At 37.0% G+C, this 26,744-nt stretch overlaps 1 non-coding gene across 1 annotated transcript; it reads right to left on the reverse strand.

The window, feature by feature from the left end:
• Nucleotides 1-3,447: 3,447 nt before the first annotated feature.
• On the reverse strand, nucleotides 3,448-3,554 carry LOC141624740 (small nucleolar RNA R71). Its single transcript, XR_012534544.1, has one exon. It is a non-coding gene; the product is annotated as a small nucleolar RNA R71 (small nucleolar RNA).
• Between the last annotated feature and the right edge of the window lie 23,190 nt (nucleotides 3,555-26,744).

Here is a 26,744-nt window from a genome sequence, read left to right on the forward strand (position 1 = left end):
CTATTATTAGACTCCTCTAATAGTGAACTAATTAACTTATTAATTATTTGTTCTTTAGATCTAGTGCATGCATAACAAAATGAAAGATTTATAAGAAAAACAATTTTCCTTACATTGTTATGTATTTCGAAAATATGGGCACAAGTAAGGTCACCTTCCTTCACTTGTTCTTGAGCTAAACATGATGGATGATCCTCCTAAGACTCCAAGTTTAGAAGCCACTCCAATAAATTGCACCCAAGATGAATCCCAAAAATCTCTACTAATATTAACTAGATATGTAGTAGAAATATTACCTTAATAATACTAATAATCTTTTATTACTATCTTAAGTAATATATGATTTGTATTAGTATTGTTGAGAGCTTGTATGAATTTTGCATGTGAGAAAGCTAGAAAAATATAAGCATTCACTAGCAAGACAAGAAGTAACAAAATGAGCAAGCAAAATTCCTCCTTTTGTAATGCCAAAACCGGTTGGCATAAGGCAAAGGAGGAATCTTTTGCCTTTTGTTTTTAGTCTATGGTTTGTATAGGTAGAGTGTAGGATTTAAGCTTTGTAAGATATGTCATGGATAAGTCACTATCACACATTATTATAACAAAATGAACAGGACAAAACAAGAGCATCTTTTGCTCTCATTTGGCCGAAATAATGGACACTTTATGGTCCATTTTTGCCTTTTGTTATTTGTCCCACAAATGCTTATAAGTCATATGTTCAACTATCTTTCATTTTTAATTATTAATGTAATCATTTAACACTTAAATATTCCAATTAATAATATAATATACACTCCACTTTTTGAGTAGTATACTACCATTATATCATCATATAATGGGTCCCATAATTGCTAGTTAGTTAAAATTACAACTTCTTGTAACTTTAAATAACTAATTACCTCTACCTCAAAACTTATATTAATACCTCAACTAATTTAGTAATTTAACGCTTAATCACTAAATTTAATCTTTATTTAATCACATTAAAATAAGACGCCAAATTGCACTCCCATAATTAAGGAATTAATTAATCTGTATCGCATACAATTAATTAAATATCTATTTGGGCCTCATTCTATAGGTGTGACCTAAAGGGATCAACTGACCACCACCGTCACACGACAGTAATGTCAAACTCTAGTTAGCCAATCATTACCGATTAATGACGGTCAGTCGACTGTATAAAGAATCATCCCTCACGTATTCTTAGTATGAGATTTAATTATGATATTTAAATCATGTGATCGCACTATTGTAGAGGACACATTTCCCAACAGTAAGACAATCCGAGCAGATTGCCCTGAATCCGCCTGTCCGAGGCCTACAATCCGAGCGTCTTCCTCAGCTGGACGCTCGGCCAATACCTCCACAATCCGCCCGTCTTCCCCCTCTGGATGCCCGTCCAGAAACATCCAAATCCGCCCGTCCCGTGCTTAAGACGCCTGGATTCCCTTACAGCTATTTCGCCTTCTACAAACTTCAAGGAAGGATGCACATCGTTTTCTAAGACCGGCGAAAAAGAGACCGGAGTCTCCCTAGAGACCGGCGATTCCTCAAGGACTTAATCGTCATTTAAGCCCTTAGTAAACCCTAATTTATGTAACTAATCCCCACAATAAATACCCCATTAGTCTAATTAGAAGAGCATGTTATGCTTAGCAATCTTTAGTGTAGTTAATATCAATCAAATCTCTCTTTAATCTTGTAATCAACATTTAATCAAGTTTTAATACAAGTTTTATTTCCTTAATCTCTCTCTTGTTCATCCTTTATTTTGGGTAATTGAAGATTATTTGGGTTATTATTGGGAGATTGACAACCTTCCAATCAAGCATCAAGTACTTCTATTATTCTTTGCTTTATTATTGGAATCATTAGTAGGTATAATTCTCTTAATCCCTTTTTAATTATTGTTAATTATCTTCATTTATTCATCATGTTTTACTTTGTTGGTATGATTGACAACCTTGCTAGCATGTTCAACATGATAATGAGTGAGTAGTTTCCTTAGCTATGGTTAATGGGTAATTAGGGGAAACCAACATGGGGGATGATTCATGCTTAATCTAATATGTTTTCATAGTTTATTTACTTGCTTGTTGTGATCTCAACTTATGCACATGTTATGTTTGATGAAATGCGAGCCTATGAATCCTTGCATTTTTTACCCATCACCTATCCTTTCAATGAGACTTGTAAGACATAAACCAACTCGAGTCCCATTAGACCATGCATATAGTTGAGTAGGGAAGATTAATTCGACTTGTAGGTGTTGTACAATCTAATCGATTCGGCTCCGGGACCTAAACGTTCCTAGGATTGTAAGACATAAACCAACTCGATCCATCACAACAATAATTGCTTGCTTATAATTTGAGAATATGTTTGTATGATCAATTCCCATGAATCCCCTATGACCCTATGACCCCATGACACCCTAGTGCTTTTTATCAATTGTTTACATCCCTTCTGATTCATCTTGCTTGTTTACTTTCATTACTATTTAGTTTAGTGATCTTCTACTTCAAACCCCAATTGTGACACCCTTAGACACCACTAGTTGTAATAGAAAATCTCATCTCAATTCCCGTCCCTTGGGATCCGACCTTTACTTGCCTCTTTACTAATTGTAGAGTTGTTTATGAAGTTATAAATTGTGTTTTTGTCTAGGTGCTCCTAACGACAAGTACTGAAAACTAAACCCCCTCACGAGGGATCACGACCAAAAATGGCGCCATTGCCGGGGACGGTGTTAACTTGATTTAGATTTTCTTGTATTGTTATTAGTTGTGTCTTTCTTTGCCTTGGGGAAGTAAAACTCCTCAAGGTTTGTTCTAATTATTTTCGAGTTGTTTGATATTTTACAAGTCTAGAAGATCACAAGGTAACTTGTTACCCTTTGATCACGAAATTGAAAGGACTTTGACAACCAATAGAAGACTTGCTAGGAGAACTTTGAGAGGTATCGGTGAGGTTGTAGATATTCAACCAAATACTATTGAGTTCATCAACCCTTTTGCAAGAGAAGGTGAGGAGAACCCAACACAAAATCAAACACAAAATCAACCCACAATGCCTAAGTTTTCATCACATTCCGTACCCACAGAGGAGAACCTACCCAATGGTACTCCCACACCACAACACTTAACCGGAAATTTTGTTGCCAAATCCGCATTTATCCAATTAGTCGAAAGAAGCCAATTTGGGGGGATGCCTAGTGAAGACCCTCACTCTCACACGGAGACTTTTTGCGACTATTGTGATGCGATTTCTCAAACCGTTGTAACTCAAGACCAAATTCGATGGGTCTTATTTCCTTTTTCTCTAATTGGCACCACGAAACAATGGTTGAAAGGCCTTGATAAGGCTACTCTCGGAATTGATTCTTGGAAGAAGTTGACTCTAACTTTCTATAAAAAGTTCTATCCACCGGAAAAGACTAACATGCTAAGAGCTCAAATTACGGGCTTTAAGAAAAGAGATAAAGAATCTTTGTATGAAGCTTGGGAGCGATTCAAAGGAATTTGTCGCTCATGTCCTCACCATGGACTTAGCGAGTGGTTCTTGGTAAAACAAATTTGGAACGGTCTTTATGAAGACTCAAGAAACATTCTCAACATGGGATCAAATGGAATGTTCACCGAAGTTGATGACGATCAAACTTGGAACAAAATTGAGGAAATGGCGGTCCATAACTCACAATATAGTAGACCTCGCAAGGCTACTAGAGGAGGAAAGCATGAAGTGGACTCCATTACTCAATTGGGTGCTCAACTTAGTGCTCACATTGATACCATCAATTTGAAGTTTGAAAAAGCTATGGCTAGACTTGAAGAAGCCTAAAAATCACCAAAGCATCATGTTAATGCCATGACGGCATCTTCATCAATCCCAAATGGGATATGTGAGAATTGTGGAACTTTGGGACATGACCAAAGTGAATGTAGGGGAACAAATGAACAAGTGAATGCTTTCCAAGCATACAAGAGTGGTACCCCTTATTCAAACTATTACAATGAAAACACCAAATTCCATCCAAATCTCTCATACAAAAGCCAAAATGTTCAAAACCCTCAACCAACATACACCCCACCTCCCATGAGAAACCAAAATCAAAGACCCTTTTACAACCAAAACCAAGGTTACCAAAATCAAACTCCATACAATCAACAAAATGACCAAGGTTTTGATGTTCAAAAAGCGGTCCTCCAAATGCAAAAGAATCAACAAGAATTTTTCACTCAAATGCAAAAGGATAGTCAAGTAAAGGAAATCACCATCAACAACATCCTAGCTCACACTAAAATGTTGGAAACCCAATTGACTCAACTAGCATCTTCAAGCTCACAAAGACAAAAGGAGCAATTACCACCTCAAAGTAATCCCCCAAGACATGAAACGGTTAGTGCCATTCACTTGAGGAGTGGTACAAGTTATGAAGCACCAAAGAAGCAAGTTGAGGATGAAGTTATGGAAGCTAGTGACAAAGAAGAAGTTGTGCAAAACTCCAAGGATGGAGAACCATCAAAAGAAGAAGTTTCAAAGAAAAATGAAGACAAGGTCAAGGAGAAGGAGCTCATTGTGATTAGACTTCCTTTTCCGAGTCGTCAAGCCAAGCCCAAATTTGATGACCAACTTGGAAAATTTATGGAAATTGTGAAGAATTTGGAAGTCTCAATTCCTTTCACGGAATTAATCAATCACGTGCCGGCCTATGCAAAATACATGAAAGACATCATCACAAAGAAGAATTCGATCCGGAAGCTTGAGACTATCGCCTTCACTAAGGTGAGTAGTGCAATACTTCAAGGGAGTTCACCTCCAAAACTTAAGGATCCGGGAAGCTTCTCAATACCGTGTAACATTGGCGACACCACGATCAACAAACCCTTATGTGATCTAGGGGCTAGTGTGAGCGTTATGCCGTACTCGGTGAGTAAAAGGTTAGGGATGAGAGAATTTAAATGCACCAATATCACACTCCAAATTGCTGATAGATCGACGAAGACACCATTAGGGATATGGGAAGATGTTCCCGTAAGAGTTGGGAAATTTTTCATCCCGATGGACTTTGTCATTGTTGACATGGAAGAAGACTCAAACATTCCAATCATTCTAGGTAGACCTTTCTTACACACCACGGGTGCGGTGATTGATGTGAAGCATGGAGAGCTCAGTCTAGAAATGGGAGATGAGAGCATAACTTTCAATCTTGACAAGACCATGAGAGCTCCCCATTTGCATAAACCATGTTTTATGGTTGATCATTATAGCCGGAAGGATGATAGGAAGAAGTCGGAATTCCAATGGAAGAAGAAAATTGATGATGCTCGATTCAAAGAGCAAGTGAATTGTAACAAAGAGAGCTTGAAAAGCTCACCAAAGTCAAGCAATGAATAGGATGGCCTCATTGGCCAAGACAAGAAAGTGGGAGAGTTGTCTCTATTAATTCAAGAGATCTTTAGTGACCAAGTAGATGAAGTTTGTGGTCTTTGGGACGATGAGTTTGAAGGGATTTTCAATCCCTATATTGGTAATGCTATTGATAAAGACCAACATGAAGAACAACAAGGGCAAAGGTCTATTGAGGATCTTTATCATGATAATGAACAAGCCTTTGACTACTTTTTCAAGGTGTTGAGCAACATCAACAACACCTTGGACATGCCCCCATGACATCTCACTAAGTATGAGAGTTTGGTGGAGTCCCCTCCAAACCACCATTTGTAAATATTTCTAACTCCCTAACTCGCATTTTAATTCTTACATTGCATTTTTGTCATTTTTGGATTTTTATGCTTTGATCAAGGTAATTATCATTTTTGAGAGAAGTGAGGCAGGGACTAATGATTTAATTGATGTGTAGTGCTTTAGCTTAGTGTGGGGATAGCAATTGGCTAGGCTATTCATGCCTTAGTAGTGCCCCTACAATGAAGAACACGGGATTTGAAGAATGAAAAATGACACGGGATATGCAAGTACACGGATGGACTTGAATCCGAGTAGACCAGGGAGAATCCGAGCGTCCTTAAGGGGAATCCGCTCGTCTTCAGGAAATCCACTCGTCTTTGGCAGAATCCGCCCGTCTAATTGAACTGAAAAATTGAAAATTTTGGACTATCGAAGAATCCGAGCGTCCCAGCAGAGAAGACGCTCGTCTTGAAGAATCCGCTCGTCTTTGCAGAAAGACGCCCGTCTTTTTGCCAGTGCAAAATAAGAAAGCTTGCTGTATCAGAATCCGCCCGTATTCAGCAGAATCCGCTCGTCCCGCAGTCAAAGAATCCGAGCGGATTGTCTGAAAGACGCCCGTCTTTAGGCGAGAATCCTAAACCCAGAATAGGCAGAATCCGAGCGTCCCGAAGGAAAAACGCCTGTCTTTCCCTGCAGTTTCAGAATTTTCGGGTGTTTTAAATACCCCTCCCACATTCATTTCTTCATTCATTCATTCAAAAACACTACCCATAAACCCCAAAAACCCCAAAACCCTCATCCTCTCCATCACCAAAACAAGATTTCGTCAACCAAATTCAACAAAATCAAATCCAAACTTCCTTTTAACAACAATTAATCACCCCTCTTCCAACAATAATCAATCCAAGCACCAAAATCTTCAACCTTTGAGTCGATTTTCGAAATACAAAGGCAAAGCCTTTCATCTTAAAATCGATTTGGGTATACTTGGAAATTGAAGATTTTCACTCTTTTCTTGGTATTTTCATCAATGGCAAGAACAAAAGGATCAACAAAGGCACCTAAGGCAAAGGCACTCTCAACAAGGCAACAATGTCTTCAAGCAAAGAAAGCCTCATTGGCTATGGTGGTTTCTAGTGCAAACTTGGAAGTTCAACAACAACAAAATCCTCCCTTGGAAGCGACAACATCAACAACTCCGGAAATTGCTCAATTATCAAACTATCCGGAGGTAATTTTCATTTCTAACTCCCATAGGGATACATTTGCCAAGTATGCTAGGAAATCCTTTCTACCCACCAAATTTATATGTGAAGATGTCTTGAACAAATTGGGTGTCCTTGAACAAACAAAAGTCTTCTTTGAAGCCATGGGGTTGGGAAAATTGTTTGCTACAAGAGAATTGACATACCCCTCCCTTACCTTGGAATTCTTGAGTTGATTGAAAGTAACTAAGGTAGAGACTAGAGAAAACATCGAGTTCCGCCTTGCCAATGTGAATAGGCGCATCACCTCTGATGACTTGAGTAAAGCATTAGGTCTTAGTGATTCACCTCGTTATTACAAGAAGCCCGAAAAATATGACCCCGCTCCTCTTTGGGAGGCGATTTCCGGGAGGCAATTTGAGAACTATCATGCTTGTCGCGCTCTATTAGTCCACCATCCGGCATTAGAGTGTGGCACAAGGTCATCGGGAATACTATCATTGCAAGAAAAGACACTAACCACTTTACCAAGCTCGATTGTATTCTACTTGAGTCGGCCTTAAATATTGGAAGGGAATTCACCAAGCCTTACAATTCTCTAAGGCTTTTGGTGGAAAGATGGCTCAATGTTGATTGTGGAAAGCAAGGCACCGCTTTTATTATAAATGGAGGTCTAGTCACTCTTTTGGCTAAGTACTTTGATCCGAATTTCAACAAGGATAGCAAGTATGTGGCGAAAAAAGGGGGTCATCTCATTGACATGGATGCCATGATTAACAAGTACAAGTGGGTTACTCATAATCCTCTTGACACCAAATATGGGTGGCTCACCAATGATGCTAGATCTTTTACTTTGCCTTCCAAGATATGCCGTTTGAGTGTTCATAGAACAAACTACCTTCTTCCCCTCTCAAAGGAAGCCGAATACATCATCCGTCAACAAAGGGGTGAAATTGAAATGCCCTCCTCCTCCATTGTCACACCACCCTATCCATTCAAATATCAAGAGTTCAAATCCGAAGGTGTTGAAGCGGGCAATGACTATATGACTCTACATATGAAAGAGATGCACAAACAAGCTTATAAGGATTGGGAAGATGCATACGTAGCCCAATATCCACCCCTCCTTCATTTAGCTAGGCAAGGACTACTTAATATTTCATGTCCTTTGCCTAGTTGGGCGGATAGGGAAGTCTTCTTTCCAAGTGCATCTAGGGGTGAGATAACGGGTGACGATGAGGTTGTCGGTGATGAGGTTGTTGATGAAGGCATTGATGAAGAGGTAAATGAAGAAGAAGAGGCTAATGAAGAAGAAGAGGCTAATGATGAAGAAGAAGAAGATGATGAAGGATGTAAGCAAGGAAGTGAAGAGGGGAGTGGAGATGAGTCCACTTCTATTGAGGAAGATGATGACAATGATGATATGGTGGAAGACTAGCAAGCTTTGGAGGCTCCTACCCTCTTGAGGTTTGTCTACTTCTTTCCTTGTTTTATTTATTTTATCTTGATCATGGTTGGAGAGTCCTAGGAACATAGAGGACTAACACAACTGCCCCATTGAGGTGTTCTTATTTCATTGTTCCCACTATTGAAAATCCAAAATGACAATTTAGTTTCATGCATTGCATTTTGTGTGCATGAACTACCCCCAACTTTAGGACATTAGAAATAATGTCTATCTCGGTTTGGGAAAGTACATGCATACGCAACGGGAGGTAATCTAAATTACGCTCTCCGTCATAAACAAAAACTCATGCACCATGTAGTGTAGATTAGTATAGCTTGCATTTAGTGTAGAATTCATGCATCATGTTTGCATAATTTCCCATCATTTTGGCCATTGAGGACAATGCCCATATTAGTGTGGGGATGGGGAATTCTAACTTAACTTCTTTTCAAAAATCCAAAAAAATCAAAAAATTTCCAAAAACCATAAAAATTTGAAAATCCAAAAACAAGTTCATTTCCTTTGTAGTGTAGTCATGTATATATTGTTGTATATATTGTGTTTGTTCTTGTTCACATTGGTTGACTACGCCACATCCGAGACATGGGGATCATGAAGACCGCATGGTATGATCTTTCAAATCTCCTTTTTCCTCTTTATGTTAATGACTATGTGGCTTTATTTTGATTGATGCGGTATAACAATGTGAATCTAGGACTTGCATTTAGTTTATATGTCATATTAGTTGGTAGAATCATTTGCATTAGGATGTTTATATATTAGTTGCATCATGGCATATAGTTGTATGTTAGAAAAATTTTGCAAAATCGTCTACTTGGGAAGCTTGACAAGTGTATATAGGCCCTAGTAGATGCTTTTTCTTAAGACTTTGCTTGTTAGAATGCTTGTAAAACACCCTAGGATGTGTCATGCTAGTATCCTTTGACCCATGGTTTAAGGCCTAGTCAAGAGTACCTTGTGGTGTGATAACTCCTTGGCTACCGTTTATTCCAAGGTGACCCTTGAAAGTTGAAACCATGCATCCATCATCCATGTTCTACCACATTTTTGTCATCAAAGGGAATGGGCACAAAAAGAAATCAATTTGAGTTCAATGAAATGAAAAGTGAATGAAAGTTTGCAAAAATGCATCAAATGAAAAGAGGAGCAAAATCAGACTCCTAAAACTTCAAATATAAGGCACCCTCACTACATATGGGGTGACTTTGAAAATGTTCAAAAAGAAAATGCAAAAAGTTGAAAAGTTGTCAAGTATTGAATTGCCAAAAATCAAAAGAAATGGCAAAAGAAAGTGTTCTCAAATGTTATATGCCAAAAGAAATTGAGGGGAAAAACAAAAACAAACTCCCAAAGTGAAACTACAAATTCTATCGATCCCTTTATCCATCGTATCCATTTTTGTGCATGGTAGAGAGGGGACGACCCTTCTTCTTGTCTAGGCAAGAGGGGGAATTCCGCGATCCTCCAGTGTTTCTAACACCATAGAGAGTATATTCTTGATAAAAGCATTTAACGATTGAGGACAAAGGTACCCTATCTTGACACAACTTGAAGGTGATTTATTGGTATCCTTCTAGGCTTAGTAGTTTGAAGAAATTGCATCTATGAAGGAGTGTGTACCCTTTAATTGCTTCCCTTGTAGATAATTTCTGCCACTTAGATGAGGAAAGTGGCTATTCTTTTGTAGATGCATCCATTACTTGATCTTATGTGCTTAATGTTTGGATGTGTCGCCATTTTGGCAAGACCCACCTTGCCTTGCAAGAAGGCATCCTACCTCATGGTTGTCTTGTTGTGAGTTGAAGGGGCGGAGTGAGACTCGCTAATTGTCTCATATCGGCTATGTTATTAGGTTAGTTTAAATAATGGTCCTAGTCTTTGTCACCTCTTTGCTCGGGACGAGCAAAGGTTTGGTTGGGGGATATTTGATGTGACCATAATTAGAGCATATTTAGTCCCCGAATTAGCCTTGTTCCCATGCTTTTTAGTGCATATTTGGGTCGTTTATTGTCTTTAGTCCTTTGTTTTGCATATTCTTTGAGGTTTTGTGTCCTTGGTAGGAAAGGAGTACAAACCTTGCATTTTCATGGCAAAATGAGGCTAAATTGATTGAATTCAATGACCAAGCATCAAGGAGAGACAAGATTAGAAGGCCTTTGTACATACTATAGTAGATGGGCAATGATGAGAAAAGATCCTTGCATCCCCGAGGAAATCCTCAAGGATTCTATGAAGAAAAATGAAGAAAAGAAGAAGGAATGAAGCTGTAAGACAATCCGAGCGGATTGCCCTGAATCCGCCTGTCCGAGGCCTACAATCCGAGCGTCTTCCTCAGCTGGACGCTCGGCCAAAACCTCCACAATCCGCCTGTCTTCCCCCTCTGGATGCCCGTCCAGAAACATCCAAATCCGCCCGTCCCGTGCTTAAGACGCCCGGATTCCCTTACAGCTATTTCGCCTTCTACAAACATCAAGGAAGGATGCGCATCTTTTTCTAAGACCGGCGAAAAAGAGACCGAAGTCTCCCTAGAGACCGGCGATTCCTCAAGGACTTAATCGTCATTTAAGCCCTTAGTAAACCCTAATTTATGTAACTAATCCCCACTATAAATACCCCATTAGTCTAATTAGAAGAGCATGTTATTCTTAGCAATCTTTAGTGTAGTTAATATCAATCAAATCTCTCTTTAATCTTGTAATCAACATTTAATCAAGTTTTAATACAAGTTTTATTTCCTTAATCTCTCTCTTGTTCATCCTTTATTTTGGGTAATTGAAGATTATTTGGGTTATTATTGGGAGATTGACAACCTTCCAATCAAGCATCAAGTACTTCTATTATTCTTTGCTTTATTATTGGAATCATTAGTAGGTATAATTCTCTTAATCCCTTTTTAATTATTGTTAATTATCTTCATTTATTCATCATGTTTTACTTTGTTGATATGATTGACAACCTTGCTAGCATGTTCAACATGATAATGAGTGAGTAGTTTCCTTAGCTAGGGTTAATGGGTAATTAGGGGAAACCAACATGGGGGATGATTCATGCTTAATCTAATATGTTTGCATAGTTTATTTGCTTGCTTGTTGTGATCTCAATTTATGCACATGTTCTGTTTGATGAAATGCGAGCCTATGAATACTTGCATTTTTTACCCATCACCTATCCTTTCAATGAGACTTGTAAGACATAAACCAACTCGAGTCCCATTAGACCATGCATATAGTTGAGTAGGGAAGATTAAGTCGACTTGTAGGTGTTGTACAATCTAATCGATTCGGCTCCGGGACCCAAACTTTCCTAGGATTGTAAGACATAAACCAACTCGATCCATCACAACAATAATTTCTTGCTTATAATTTGAGAATATGTTTGTATGATCAATTCCTATGAATCCCCTATGACCCCATGACACCCTAGTGCTTTTTATCAATTGTTTACATCCCTTTTGATTCATCTTGCTTGTTTACTTTCATTGCTTTTTAGTTTAGTGATCTTCTACTTCAAACCCCAATTGTGACACCCTTAGACACCACTAGTTGCAATAGAAAATCTCATCTCTATTCCCGTCCCTTGGGATCCGACCTTTACTTGCCTCTTTACTAATTGTAGAGTTGTTTGTGAAGTTATAAATTGTGTTTTGGTCTAGGTGCTCCTAACGACAAGTACTGAAAACTAAACCCCCTCACGAGGGATCACGACCATTGACATTCCTTATTTCTTCTTTCGAACCTTTGGTTATGGATATGTGTGCCATGTTTCTGGATTAGGATACCCTTCCACCCTTTTCGGACCTTTGGTTACGGATATGTCTGCCATGTTTCCAGATTGAGTTATCCTTCCGCCTTTCATCAGACATTTGGTTACAGATATGTGTGCCATGTTTCTGATTTGAGGTTACTCGACCTTTGGTTACGGATATATGTGCCATGTTTCGAGTCTTGGATACGATTAGTATATCCTTGTTGAATCGGGTGACGCCCATCCCGAGAGTCTGGATCCAGGTTTAGACTAGGACAGTATTATTATCGTCATCCTACCAAGAGTTTAAAGTATAGGTGTTTGTCTTGTGAGTCCATGCTACGTAAATGTCTTGCTTGATTATGGTCACTGGCATGTCCTTATATATGAGAGTTTACGTCTTATATGATTGTTTTTAACAGTCTTGGTCATATCGGATACTAGAGGTGAGATGCAAGCCTCTAGTTGCGATATGATCGCCGGGATCGATGTTCCCATCCGTTCTTATGGTGAGATGCAAGCCATAAGTATGAATGCGACATTAGTAGCTACGTCCCGTGCAATGTTTGTTGAGAGCTTTTCAAAGTAATGGCTATGGTTTCCATCCATGTATTTTCTATTTAATTGATCCGTTGTTTATCTTCTTCATATGATTCGATGCCAAATCTCATATCTATGTTATATTTCCTTTAAATGCGTGCTTTTGCCTAAACGACCGTGTTCGTGTCTTCCATGCTATTTGATTATCTCACATGAATAGTTAAGTCGAGTTAATATGAAATTGGTTGACCTAGTTATTCCACTCCCTTGAATGCATATTTAATATAATGTACCATGCCTATCTCATTATGACTGTAATATGCCTATCTCATTATGATTATCGTTTATATCCCCTTGTTCATTATTATTCAAGTATGATGCATGATCAATATGATTAATTAAGTCCTTGCTTACTTATATTTTGAGATATTGTGGCTGGGAGAACCCTGAGTTACTCCCCACTGACTGTGGCGTTCATGTTTACATGAATGACAGGTTCGTGATGCATATTATATGCGGAAGACGTGTGAGCTAGCGAGAACGTTGACCCTTGGACTTTAGTTATCGTTTTCTTATAATCACCTATCTTTAGGCTTGTGCTTATTCGTGGGATATCTTTTCCCCAACGCACTTTGTTTTTAATTGTAAAACTTAGTTATTATCTTACTTTTCATTTCCGTCTGATCACTTATGGTGGATTTCGCACTTTAAACTTTAAAAAGTTCTAAAAATCTCGTATTTTCCGCTTAGATTTGATAGTTCTTTTGATGCCCTATCGAGGGGTGTCACAAAGCTGCTCGTCTTGGGCACAGGACGCCCGGATCGTGGTGTTCAGAGACGTCCAGATCGTGCATGATCCGCTCGGATTCCTGGACAGACTGCTTCTCTTCTTTTGCTCCTTAACAATCCGCAAGGATCATGTCGGGGATGCAAGGATCCTTTCATCATCTCCCATTTCACTTTATTATCTACTTAGGCCTCTAGTGTTGGTCTTCTCTTGATGCTTGGTCATTAGATGCGATCAATTTAGCTCCATTTCGCCTCATAAATGCAAGGTTAGCAATCCTTTCCTAGCAAGGAGACAAAAGCTCAAAGAATATGCAAAATGGGAAACTAAAGATAGTAAATGACCCAATTATGTGCTATAAAACATGGGAAGGAGGTTGATTTGGGGACTAAATATGCTCAAATATGAGTCACATCAATGATCGAAAAGGGCGAGTTACAATTACCTCCCTTAGCAAACAACAAAAACAACCCTCCAGAGAACCCTATTGGACACAGTCAGGAATCTTCCCTAGACTGCTCTCATCTCATCTCTCCTGACGAAGAGAAAATTCATGCAATTGACGAAGATGGCATACAAAGCGCTATAATGATGCTCTCCGTCTCTATCAACAACATATTCTCAAAGCTGCAAGTGGCTATCAATGACTTGAACACTCGAGTAGCTAATCTGGAGAAAAGGTTTGGTAATACCGAAAATGAACCTGGCCACCAAGGAGAAAACCAACCCTCCGTTCACCAACCAATGAGTGATAAAAATGAGGAATTGTCCGATAATTCCAACAACCATGAACCCACCAACAAAGAATGCGAAATTGCCTCACCAAATCGCCTTCCAAAATACCAAGCAACTTCCCGAAAATCTTCCATTGATAATGACCAAATCCTATTTCCGCCCACGATTGACAAAAATAAAAACAAAACTCACAAAACATCCCAAAAAACACCAATGTTAGAACCATGGGAAAACATCAAAGGGTATTCAGAGATCTGGGAAAAGCATACGACACCGCTCTGGAGATACTTGCTTCAGAAGGATTACTGCAACCCATTGGTCATACCTGAACACAAAAGAACCCGTTTCTGGAACGAAAAGGCCTATTGCCAATAACATCAAGGCAAGGGCCATGACACCAAAAACTGTTTCAAACTTAAGCATATCATTCAAGATATAATCGAAGCCGGCAAAATCATAGTCGCTCCTCGCAGCCAAGGCAATCCTCCTGGATGTCTCATGTCAAACAGCAAGGTTGAACGTTCTCAAAGGACATTCACCAACCTCAACACAACCTATGCCGCAGCTCTTCAAAAGCTTGTGACTGAAGGGAAGCTACAACCAATCGGGCCCACTCCGAACCCGCCTGAATGCAAGAAAACCCGTTTCTAGGATGGCAACGCCTATTGCCTATATCATCAAGGACAAGGTCATGACACCGAAACATGCTTCAAACTGAAACATGCTATTCAAAATATGATCGACAACCATGAACTGATAGCTTCATGGCGAGGCCAATCAAGTGATGAAAACAACCCTAATGAACATCTCATTCTGCAAGGATATGAAAGCCTCATGCACTATTGTCCTCATATAGTCCCAAACAACGAGAGTGAAGTGCCCAAGTGGGTCAATGCTCAAGACCAAACATTCAAGCTGCTGGATGCTGCGAAGGGGACCTTCGAGGAGGAAAGTGATGATTAGGAGTCCGTATCTACGATTGAGTCCTAGTCCGAGTCCGACTCTTAGGCTTTCCCATATCTATCCTAGTGTCTGTCCTTTTATTCCTAAGTGACAAACTGGGGGCTGTCCCCATGAGTCACATGTATTCCTCGAGTCTGTACTAACATCTTATTTATCTAAATAAAAGCACAAATTTTCACGTATATTCTTCTCTCCTCCTTTACCAGTTCCCATTGACAACGAGAATTGATTTGAGAATTGACTTAAAACAAATACCACATTCCGATTCAATGTAAATACACTCAAGTGACGTTCCGTATTAAGTAAGCAAAGGACCCGGAACCCCGTGTCCATCTCTTTACCTATTCCATGTCTGGCAGTAGAAACCTTTCTTTAGCACCCAATTTAGAACGAGCTTTTATCAAAGGGATTCTACCCTGAACCCATATAACAAAAAAGAACATCTCCTTGTTCATGATCAATGACGGAAGGCAAGCTCATTCCCCACAAAAAACATCCTATCATAAAGAATCGACCTCCCACCACCGGGTACATACCTGCTTGCACCTTCACCATCCTCGAACGAAGGACGACAATGAACGAGTAGATCTAAGCCTACCAATTTCAAAAAATGAAGCAAACCACCAAAACAAGAGCAAGCCCGCAAGCAAACAACTACAAAAGCAAACGACAAACCAACAGGAAACACATGCCTCCAAGGTGAGACCTGGATCCACCAAGTCAAACCCTTTTCCCACAAAAAAAAACACCCCTAAAACACAAACAAACGTTTAACAAAAATGTTAGTCTAACATAAACAAAAAAACTCCAAAACCTTAACGCGATCTACACTTCTGATGCCCTCGGAGGAAGATCCGTTAGATTGGAGCTCTATAACGCTCGTGAATTCGACCGTGACCCAGAGCATGAACAATAGATACCACCGACATGTCAAAACAACGACAACATATAAGGGACAAGCCACCTTCCCAATTTCTCCAAAGCAAAGGTCACATTCAAAAGGCCTTACAAACCGAAGCCAAAAGCTACTCACCCAAAGCCAAAGCAAAAACAAAAGCAAAACCCATTGCCAGAGGCTACTCAGGCGAAGGCCAAGACCGAGCCAAAATCAAAACAAAACCAGATTGAAACCCTTCTCGAAAGGCCGAAATCCAAAGAAATCTTCAAACATCAAGTCAAGGACCAATGAGTCCAAAGCCCAGGACCAATGAGTCCAACACACAAAATCCCGGACCAATGAATCCAAAACACCAAGTCCAGGACCAATGAGTCCAAAGCCCAGGACCAATGAGTCCAACACACAAAATCTAGGACCAATGAGTCCAAAATACCAAGTCTAGGACAAATGAGTCCAAACCCGGGACCAATGAGTCCAACACACAAAATCCCAGATCAATGAGTCAGAAACACCAAGTCCAAGACCAATGAGTCCAAAGCCCAAGACCAATGAGTCCAACAAACAAAATCTTGGACCAATAAGTCCAAAACACCAAGTCAAGGAGTAATGAGTCCAACACACCAAATCCTGGACCGATGAGTCCAAAACACCAAACACCAAAACCTCAACCAACACTGCTTCACCCCTAAGTCCATCTAGAGACTATCATAGGGAGACCTATCTAGGATTCTGAGGATTCCCCTCAAGCTCGTAATATTACACCTTAACTTTTAAGGTCCAGACATGGGAATCTGATCCTTCAATGTTTACCAACCATTTCGTGCTCAGGCCACATCAAGCCTGAGACCTCATTCCGCACCACATTACAAGTCGTAACCCATTGGCCAAAACACCACAAATACAAGATCTAGATTTTTATCTGTCAAACAAACCTCTATTATTACTAGGCTCCACATTCTATAATGTCGAAGTCATGTTCACCCTCACGCAGATACGGAGTCTTCAAAAACATTCCTCCCTGGAAGGGACATGCCCATTTCATTCTTATAGTCCACTTTTTAGGGTGCTCACGTAACAAGAAACATTTTCACAAACTGTGCCTCTTCGATTCATGATCAAGAGGGAATTCTCTCCAATCAACTTTCGAGTCACCAAACGGAATTTACCATCGTGACCCCCAGCTCCAAATTTTTATCTGTCAAACAAACCTATTATTACCAAGCTCCACATTCCATAATGTCGAAGCCATTTTCACCCTGACCCACATACGGAGTCCTCGAATGCTTTGCTACCGAGAACGGGACATACGCAATTTAACTTTCGGGTCCACGTTTTAGTGTGCTCACATGATTAGGAACATTTTCACAAATTAAACCTCTTCGATTCATGATCAAGGAGGAATAATCTCAAATCAATTTTCGAGTCACCAAGCGGCATTTACCATCGTGGCCTTCACACATTTAAGGTCCAAACAGTTAGCTTAGGCACACACACACACACAAGAACTACGATCTGGTTTAATTTCACACCACGTGAGTACGTAGGCAGTCCTTCAAGGACGCAACCATACACCTCAAAATTAGTTATCAACACACACGCAAGAACTACGATCTGGTTTGATTTCGCACACACGCGAATACATAGTCTGTACTATTACTAGGACACAACCGCATACTCCTGTTACAACCGCATACCCCTTTCAAGCTCAACCATCAGCATGAATCCCCAAAACAAGCCCACCCAGCTAAAACATTAATCTTATACCTGTTTACTAGGGGCTTCCTCTTTAAGGCGTCACCCATTCCCCCTTTTGCCAAATTCTCATATTCTCACTCGGGGAGCTTCTCGTTTGAGGTGTCACCCGTCCTTTAGCCTCAAAACATCTTTTCAGTCTCAACTACAATCAAAAATAAAACCGCCCCTAGTCTAGTGCTCGGTTCGGACGATGACGAGGTCTTAGTTCCGCTCTCCAAATCATCATGCCTCAGGGAAGGATATCAAACGAGCAAAATGTAGCGAGGATATCTAGAGAAGATAATCAATTCGTGTTCCCCAGTCGAGCGGACCTTCTACCTCAGGGATTTGATACGCGTTATCACCCTTTCTTGGCTTGGAGTTGTACTTACATGTGCATGTTAGAAATCTATATCTCATTACTTAACATATTCTTATATGTTTCAAATTTATTTAGTCATAAAATAAATTCTAGATCTTATGCATGCAAACTAAAAAGGTAAGAGAAGAAATCATGTTCCTTACTATGATAATTTCGGTCATCATATGGGCACCAACAAGATCTCCGTCTTGTTAGTTCTTGAGCTTTCCATTAATGGATGAACATTCATGACTTCAAATTAGAAGCCCTCCAATTAGTAGCACCCAAAACTATCCCTTAATCCCACAAACTAACATGTACTAGATATTTGTAATGTGGTTTACCTTAAAATTGATTACTAATACTCATATACTACTACTAGTATTATTAGTAATTGATTTATATAAATTAGATTCATAAAAATGAATTTTATGAAGAACAAGAGAGAGAAGGTAAGTATTTTCATAAAAATGTAAGAGAATGAATTATTGAGAAAAATCTCTCTAATGTTGTATGTGAAAACCGGTTGGGTGGGGGTCATTATAGGTTCTTTTATTTTTCCTTTTTATCTTCACAAGACAAAAATGTGTAAGTCTTTAGCATAGTCAAGTCACTATCAATTGTCATAGACAAATGAACAAGACAAATGAATAAGACAAAACTACTAAAAAGAGCCACCCAATTTCGGTTATCATGTAATATGGAGTCCATTTTATTTTTGTCAATTGTACAATTGTATGTCATGTGACATGTGACATGTCTTATGTCATGTTTTAATTTAAAATGCATATTTAACAAATTAAATATCATTTACAAATTAAATAAATCATATTTAACAAATTGACTAGTAATATAAAATTACTTTCTCATAAAATGATCATTTAATTACTAGTTAGTATAATTCACAACATCTTGTAATTATAACTAACTTATCATTCTCATCTCGCGTGTTTCACAAACACCGATTAATTTTAGTAATATAACTTCATAAATTACTAAATAAAATCTCATCTAATCACATTATAACAAGATGTCATTTCTCTCTTATGATAATAATTTGTTCAATTTTAAGGAATTAATTAATCTGTATCGGCATACAACCAATTAACCTTTTCAATTAAGGGAATCGTCCTTTAGGTGTGACCTCAAGGGATCAACTGATCACCACCGTCGCACGACAGTAATGTCAAACTCTAGCCAGCCAATCATTACCGATATGTGTGGACCAGTTGACTATATATATTATGTATCATCCCTTCCGTATTCTTGTAATGAGATTTAATAATGATATTTAAATCATGTGATCGCACTATCGTTGAGGACACATTTCCCAACAATGTCCCACTTGTCCTCGACAAGTGTGCGTCACCAATTCTCTTGTCCTATTACTATCTCCCACTCAATGCAAGGTGTCTTTCGGGTCGTACTTGCAAGTGATCATATCGAGAGTGGTTTCCTCGATCTGGAGAATAACTGATTGACCGGATTTATCTATCATAGATACCTTCCGAGCGTGGCCACGCATTTCCAATTCATTACTCCTCGAGTGGCCTTGAGATATTGTTTTAACCCTGACAAAGGGGTGGACAATTCCTATCGCACTTATTCCCTTCGACTAGCCACAGCCATCATAACCCAAAATATGCCCATTTGACCCCATTTACGAAGGTCGTAGTAACATAAATCAAAGCTAATCTGAAACTGTGCCATCTTAGGCGAACAGTCTTTAGTCAAAAGAATCGACTCATTAGAATACTATAGTAGCTCTCGCCACGACCAGGCTATATAAATTTGCTAGAACTCTATAAGCGGTCCCGCCCGACAAAGTGTTCCCTAATGATCTGCCTATGTGATCGACTAGTCATCTCACATGACTCTATGGCACTTAAACTTGCCATCAATCGCATCACACTCTAGTCACTTCGAGACGTCACCTCATACAAGCGACTATAGGCTAATACTATGTTAATCCGGGTTCACTTTAACGGGGTTCAATGTTGTCTCTACAACCCGTTTGGATGTAACAAAGTATAACAAAAGAGTTTTAAAGTAAAACTCGAACGACAAATGCGATTATCACATATAAATAGTCAATGCCTGATTACTATTTCATGTTCTATAATCTAATTTGATCTTGTATGTAGTTGTTCATTTCAATTCAATTGAAATGACATGACTCATCATGTTTAGCCTTTGAGAAGGCTTTGGTTAGTAGGTTTTATCAACTTCTTGTACCTTACTCAACCTTACTGCATACTCGTTTTCCTTTGTATGTATACATTTGCATTATAAAACTTTCTGAGTACGTGTTGAGATCCAATCAAGACATAGGCCCTCTAGCCTAAGAATAGCTCCTACTGTTTTCACAGTGTGCGGGACTCATCCTTCTTGCACATCTCATGATTGCAAGTGTACTCAATTTCCGTTGTAAATATTTCTCATTGTTCTTTATTGCCTAGAAGAATTCTAGAAAATCTATTTCTTAAATAACATAACCACAATGGTATCTAACCATCCTGATGTGTTTTGATTATGGTTTTGTCGGAAACCATGTGCAATCTCAATTGTCAATTGTCACTTGTGTAACACTCTTACACAAAAATTGCATCATAAACACTTTGCTTTACTTCCTTAATGCTTCTACAAGCACTTAAGGGTAATCTTTATGACTTACTTGGTAAAGATTACTTAAATTCGATTTTGAAAACAATTCATCATACTCAAAGTATATGAAGTGTTATACATCATTACTCATTTAATTGATCCGGCAGCGGAAGCAAATGTAATCAATCAAATATGTTCAATTAAATTGAACTAGTCATGAATCTTATCAACATAAGACTTCTTATTGACGCTAATATCATGTGGATTTATCTTCATAAATCCGGATATTAAAGATATATTATAATACTCCAAAAGTCTTAAATCATTCTCAATAATCAATATGTCATCCACATATAAGACTAATTAAAATTTTCGTAACTCCCACTAAACTTCATGTATAAACACAACTTCTCGACTTATCGAGAAATGTTTTATCACATGATCAAAATGTTGATTCCAACTCATTGATGTCCTACTTAAGACCCTCTCTTAAGTTTCACATTATCTTAGGATTGCAAGAATCTACAAAACTCAAGACATGTATTGAATACATTCCTTCTAATTGAAGAAGTGGGTTTTAGATTCACTTGCTGTATATCTCATAATGAAATATAATCCTTAAGAAGATCCAAATAGACTTAAGCATTTCAACTAGTGCAAAAACCTTTTGCAACCAATCAAGGTTTGAAATCTTCCTTTATTAGTGCAAAACCCTTTGTCACTAATCAAGCCTTTTATTTCGGATTTTCATGGTTCTAAGCCTTGTATTGAGTTGTGACTTAAACACTCTTATGTAAGTCATCTATTCATTACTTTCCAGAAGTAACTTGAATCAAACAATTTCTTTGTAAGTTGTAAGCTCTTTACTTTAAGAAGCAAAACTAATTCATCATCTTCAACAAGTGATGACTTTAACCTCCTGGGTTTTGAAGAAACAACGTTTTACACGAAACGTCTCACGTAGCCAAGAAAGACCAGTTTCTTGCGACATAACATTCTTTTAACATTCTTTGTGGCTCTTGAATATTTTCTCCCACTCTGTCTTCTAGAAATAAACTTGTATTTTAGAAATACAGCTTCACGAGCCGCAAACCCGTCGTACTCGTGATAATTAAAAGGGAAAAAGAGCATTTGTTTCTTGTGTAAGCTTACAAACATGGTACATATCTCATATGAATCGTTTAGTTTTAGTGGAAAAATAATTTAGACAAAATGATAAAATCCCCAAAAGGATCAAGTAACTCAAAGTGACTTGATTGAAGTCCAAACCATATCGATTAGCGTTTGAATTCTTTATCCAACCACACATTATTCCATAATGCGTGCTAAGAGATATTAACTTGTGATTCTAAATCACATTTCCTTTGGCTTATATCAAAGTCTTCACTTTGATAATCCCATCACGACTAAATCGTGATTATTTGAACACTTTGAACTTCTTCAAAGATTTCTCTATTTACCTTATTAAGTGAACATATTAGTGTCAACTTAAATCGTTGGTAAAAGAGAATGATCAACCTATTTTGGATCGATGATTTACGACCTCGATCTCCTTTTCAACCAAAAGGCACGAGATATCTTGCTTTGAATACAAGATACACATATACCATTAACAATCTAATGGTTTCAAGAGTACTCGATAACTCTTTGCGTTTATCATTCCAGAATTTAAGGTTTAATCTTGGGTTACCAATTTGAGTCTTGTATCATCTACATGATATATTATTCTAGTATGGTTTAGAATATACTCACCTTGATAATGGGCTAGCCATATATCAAATCGTGGTGTGTAGGGTCACAAAAGTGAAACTCTTTTGTATCTTAGCAAGTTTATATTCTTATTTAGAGTTTGTGCACGTAATCGTCACAATTAAGAACAACTTTAAACTCAAAAACTAGATTGAATACACAAAGACTCTATCTCTCAACATCATTATTGCTAGTCGTCATATTCTAATCATCCTATGTATCAAGTACAATGATGAAAACCTCCACTGATTTCTAATATTGGCGAAGTAGTACTAGCAAAATGTATGTCAATTAAATAAATAAAGAACTAAGTCTTATTAGATGTCCCACAACTAACTTGCTTATTCTTTAACAACTTGGGGTAGTTTCCTTTCTAGTGTCCAACATTTAAGACAATGGAAACTTTATCGGTCGGGATTGATAGGTTTTGTATTGTCATTCTAAATAACGTTACTTTTAACATTACCTTGTATCAATTCCATTCTATTTTTACTTCTTGAACCTCTTCCTCATCTTAACGGTTTAAGAGAATGCTACCACTCATTTCAATGAGTCTTTGCTTTGAGAAGCAAAATTGAATTCATGAAGATTACTCTTCATTTGTTCGTTTTAGTCTTAAAACTTTCATTGAAGTGGTTGCGATATTTTGGTCAATTTTGATTTCCAACAAATCTAGTTACCAAAATTAGAAACAATTCATTGTAAGTAGATGTGTTAGTCAAGAATCAAAAACCTGTTTGATAATGAATAACTTTTATCTATACTCTTTACAAGAGATCCTTAGCAATGGTTCATTTGAGGTTTTAGAAGTAAATTCATATTTGTCTTTAGTTACGATGTTTTAATGGAGATTGGAATCAAAAACAAAATGATATCGTATATGAATTGTGGTAAAGAAATAGAACAATATGGTAACGGAATAATGAAAACAAAGCATTCATCGTTATAATAATACTTGTAGATAACAAGTAAAGCATTTACATAGTGACCTCTACCCAACTATGATAAATGATTCCGAGATCCAAATTCATATTAACTTGGGCACGGGGTAGCCGATGAAACCCTTATCAATATAACTCGGTGGATTAACTCTTTAATCGATTCTACTTTTAGAACTCTCGGTCGATAAACTTACATTATCATTTATCTTTAGCCCAAAACACATCCGACAAGGGCACGGGATAGCCGATGAAACCCTTATCAATTACTTTTGTTGAGTTCAACCCAAATTTCGAATAAATGTGTCCATGATCCAAATTCACATTAACTTGGGCACGGGGTAGCCGATGAAACCCTCATCAACATGAATTCGGTGGATAGACATTTATCACCCACATCCCCTACGTAACAAGGTTTGTACCCCGGGGTGGCCGAGTGCACTCCCTCGCGAAATAGGTTTTCATGGTTTCTACTTTTTGGTAAGGCTAAGTCTCAATTGTTTATTTTAGCGAGAGGTCATGTCAATTTATTATCTATCACGTTTTAAGTGAACTAAAGCGGTGAACTACGATAATTGTAATTGACACGGTCGATAAACTCGATTAAAAGAATGATGTATGTTTTAGTTATGGCGATTTAGCGATGCATGCAACATATAAATAAAATGCAAAGCATAAATTAAATCCTAGTATGGCCTTCCTAAAATAGAAAATCTAATTAACTATTACATATTCGGAAACCAACTCCATTGGTCCCTTGAACTTCGGTTTTGGCACGCATCTCGAGGCAACACAGTCTTTATGTATCGCCTTCTTGAGTGACACCGTCTTCAAGGAACTCCGAAATAATTAAATTACATAACAAATTACATAATTTCCTATTATACATTTGTAATTAAAATAAAAAGAATCTATTAAATTACAAAACGGTGATACGAGATCACAATAAATTACAACCGAATCGATATTTCCAAATATTTCGTGTAACACCAATTAAAACTAAGGTCATACTAAGTAAAATTACATAATTCAAACATTACATAAAAAAAAAATTATGACAATCATAAATAAAATGCAGCATTATAATATGTATGAACATGCCAAATTTTATGCTAAACTAGGTAGTATCCCACGCTTCGCGCGGCCTGTTTTAAAATTTTTTTATTATAATTGAAGAAAAATAACAAAATTTGTATATGACCTTTAATATTTTTAACTACAAATAAAAATAAATCAATTTTTCTCAAATTTAATTTTTTAGGTTTAACTTCAATGTTTTAAAATAAAATACATACAGTTTTAATTAAAACTAATAAGTGATAATGAATTATGTATGATCAATGTTTATAAATTATTTTTTGACTGATCAAATATCATATTAATTAAAATAAAATTTATTCGAATAATGCAACAATCAACATTAAGTTCTCAAATTATATCATTTCACTATACTTTATGTTCCAAATCAATTAATATTTGTTCAAAATAATGTGAATACAATTTTATATAATTTTTTGTTTTTATTTATAACGTGTGATATTGATGTATCAAACATATAGAGTTCAAACTCAACTTATTCAAATGTTTTCATTGTGTCTTACATGTGTTATGTGTCAAACATATCTATAAGAATTGCACCTTTTGTATTTTTAAACAACTATATATAAATGATGTTTAAGAGTTTACCTGTAAATAAAATAGGTTAAACTTTCTTAAATAATATATTTTGAGGTTTAACTTCAAAGTATTTAGAAGATGCCATATAAAATATTTAACTAAAAGTAATATTTAGCTAGTCATGATCAATATTTATACTCGACGTATACATATTTTAATTGAAGATATTAAAGAAAAATATAACACTTTTTCTACTTTTTCATGTCGTTTATAATTCTATATTATTTTATAATCATTACTTTTGTTTTGATTATTTAAATGCACCCGCGATCACTGTGTACATACATACTCGTTATCACACTATTTAAAGCTATCAAAATCTCACATTTAACTTATTACGGGATTCTACCTACGTTTGTGACCCGTGAAATTCACGGGTTTATGAGAATTTTTATGAGGCTTGGTGTCGATTCAACAGCTTTATGTTTACGTAAAAAGACATGTTGACACCAAGCCTCATAAAAATTCTCACAAACACCTATATTAAATTATCGGGTTCTCACCATTATTTAACTTATTACGCATAAACACCTCTATTTAACTTATTTTGACTCTTGTACTCTCTCTTTTCAAATGAATTTTATAATTTTGTTAAAATATACTTCACAAATAAATATAAAATATATGAAATTCATTTGAATGAAGGGAGTATTTTATTTTCTCCATAGTTTCTATGAAGACAATTTATCGCCAGTTGTGACATAAAATTTTTACCAATTTAACATTACATATTGAGTAAACTTCTTAATATTTGGAAATTCAACTATTTGAAAGCGCGAAATGACGTTTTGAAAAAAACCATTGAAACTTCAACATATTTGTATAACACACTACTTTTGTACTCCACTTGTAAAATTGCGATGAGCATTTAAACATCTTGAAAATTTATACACAATTACTAATTGTAAAGCTATGGGGGAAGAGGATTCTCTCCGTTTTTTTTGTTGTCCATTTTCTCTCACAAAGATTTTTATTATTATTATTATTATATACTATATTCCAATTTTACACATTAACCCTTTTCATTTTTAAGTAAATTCACAACCATTCGATTAGGCCTAGAGAATCTGAACAGTTGAGAAGTAATGAACATCCATTTCGTTTTTTTCTAAGAAATAGGGAAAATCGTTACTCATAGAAACATTAGTACTCCATACTATATACAGTAGTCCCTAATAGTGGCAACATTCGTAAAATTGTTCGGAATATCAATATCAACTATTTTATACATTAGATTTTGTTTTCTCAGTTTGGGTAAGCATAATGAAAGAAAAGAAGCATATATATATATAAAATTAATAAGCATAATTAAAGAAAATAAGCATGGATGTATAAAATAAAATTTGTACCATATTTTTATTTTTGGTATAACTGTCACCAACTCGATTGTTTTTACACCATTTTCTCAAACTGTTTTGAACTTATTCAACAACTATACGGCTTGTTATGCAAAATTGTTAGCTGTTTAGAACTTTTTATTCATTGAACCCATTGAAATTTTTACATTTAGAAAGAATGCATAACTAAACGGATGCAACATTTCGAATAAATAAGACAAAGTGAAAAATTGGTAGTTTGACCTTCATTCTACTATAAGGAAATACAAACCTCTAATCTCATTAACTTCCCTTTTTGGTTGTAATTCTT

This window comes from Silene latifolia, chromosome X, assembly GCF_048544455.1.
Source record: "Silene latifolia isolate original U9 population chromosome X, ASM4854445v1, whole genome shotgun sequence".
NCBI lineage: Eukaryota > Viridiplantae > Streptophyta > Magnoliopsida > Caryophyllales > Caryophyllaceae > Silene > Silene latifolia.